The sequence below is a fragment of the Chiloscyllium punctatum genome, chromosome 30 (genome assembly GCF_047496795.1).
Source record: "Chiloscyllium punctatum isolate Juve2018m chromosome 30, sChiPun1.3, whole genome shotgun sequence".
Taxonomy (NCBI): Eukaryota; Metazoa; Chordata; class Chondrichthyes; order Orectolobiformes; family Hemiscylliidae; genus Chiloscyllium; species Chiloscyllium punctatum.
Window position 1 is genome coordinate 31,698,227 of NC_092768.1, and position 1,958 is coordinate 31,700,184.

At 50.6% G+C, this 1,958-nt stretch overlaps 1 pseudogene; it reads right to left on the reverse strand.

Annotated features, from left to right (window-relative positions):
• Nucleotides 1-1,812: 1,812 nt before the first annotated feature.
• Nucleotides 1,813-1,958, reverse strand: LOC140455770 (U1 spliceosomal RNA; annotated as a pseudogene).

Genomic DNA, 1,958 nt, shown 5'->3' on the forward strand with positions numbered 1-1,958 from the left:
CTGTTCGCCAAGCTGGGATTTTGTGTTGCAGACGTTTTGTCCCCTGTCTCGGTGACATCCTCAGTTTTTGGGAGCCTCCTGTGAAGCGCTTCTGTGATGTTTCCTCCGGCATTTAGAGTGGTTTGTCTCTGCCGCTTCCTGTTGTCAGTTCCAGCTGTCCGCTGCAGTGGTCGGTATATTGGGTCCAGGTCAATGTGTTTGTTGATTGAATCTGTGGATGAGTGCCATGCCTCTAGGAATTCCCTGGCCGTTCTCTGTTTGGCTTGTCCTATAATAGTAGTGTTGTCCCAGTCGAACTCATGTTGCTTGTCACCTGTGTGTGGGGCTACTAAGGATAGCTGGTTGTGTTGTTTCGTGGCTAGTTGGTGTTCATGGATGCGGATCGTTAGCTGTCTTCCTGTTTGTCCTATGTAGTGTTTTGTGCAGTCCTTGCATGGGACTTTGTACACTACATTGGTTTTGCTCATGCTGGGTATTGGGTCCTTCGTCCTGGTGAGTTGTTGTCTGAGAGTGGCTGTTGGTTTGTGTGCTGTTATGAGTCCTAGTGATCGCAGTAGTCTGACTGTCAGTTCGGAAATGTTCTTGATGTATGGTAGTGTGGCTAGTCCTTTGGGTTGCGACATGTCCTCATTCCGTTGTCTTTCCCTTAGGCATCTGTTGATGAAATTGCGGGGGTATCTGTTTTTGGCAAATACATTGTATAGGTGTTCTTCTTCCTCTTTTTGCAGTTCTGGTGTACTGCAGTGTGTTGTGGCCCTGGATTAGTGTGGAGCAGCTGTGAGGAAGAACAGAGAGAACCAGAGGCCTGGATCAGTGCAGAGCAGCTGAGAGCTGAAGAGGAGCCGATGGAGAGCTGCAACAGTCTGGAATGGCTGAGAGCTGGATTGGAGTGGATTAGAGGGCTGGATCAGTACAGAATGACCGAGAGCTGGATTGGAGTGGATTAGAGGCCTGGATCAGGACAGAATGACCGAGAGCTGGATGGGGCGGATTAGAGGCCTGGATCAGGACAGAATGACCGAGAGCTGGATGGGGGCGGATTAGAGGGCTGGATCAGTACAGAATGACCGGGAGCTGGATTGGAGTGGATTAGAGGCCTGGATCAGGACAGAATGGCTGAGAGCTGGATTGGAGCTGACTGGAGACTTGGAGCGGAGTGAAAGCGGTAATTGGACTGGAGGTGGTTGTGGAGCTGGGGGAAGCTTGCTGTGAAGGTGATAGGTACATGCAAGTGGGTGGGAGTTGGGGAGCATTGATGGGGATAGGTCAGTGTGGAGTGGATAGGTGGGAAGGAAAATGGACAGGTGGGACAAGTCAAGTGGAGGGGCGCGTCTGAGATGAGGTGGGGGGTGGAAGATGAGGAAACGGATGAAGTCAACATTGATGCTGTGTGGTTGGAGGGTCCGAAGGCGGAAGATGAGGCATTGCTCCCCCCAGGCGTGAGGTGGGCTGGGCTTTGCACTTTGTAGCTCAGGGTGTTGGTGCCCTTGCTTGGGAGGTTGGCGAAGAAGTAAATGGTGGTAAGACATGGAGCAGATGGTGACTGAGAGCAGTTAAGCAAGAAGGTGTTTAAGAAGCATGTTGAGAGATATAGTGAGGAAATCGAGGGAAATGGTCACATATGCAGCAGAAGTTTGGTGGGCTGAACGGTTTTAAAGTTAGGACGGATCTTGCTTGGAGAGGGGAGAAAGGTATTCCAAAGACTGCCCGAGCAAACTTGGGTGTTAACGGAGCAGTGACAAGACAAGTTGCAGCATAACAGCACTGCCTACAGAAAAAGTGCAATTCAGATTCAGTCATTGGTTTGTAAATCAGGGGAGAGCGCGAACGCAGTCCCCCACTACCACAAATTTTGCAGTCGAGTATCCCGCATTTGGGGACATCGCAGGCGTCAGCACACCCAAAGTGCAATGGGATAGCCTCGGCCTGGGAGAACTTTTTTTTAATTTCAGAAATAT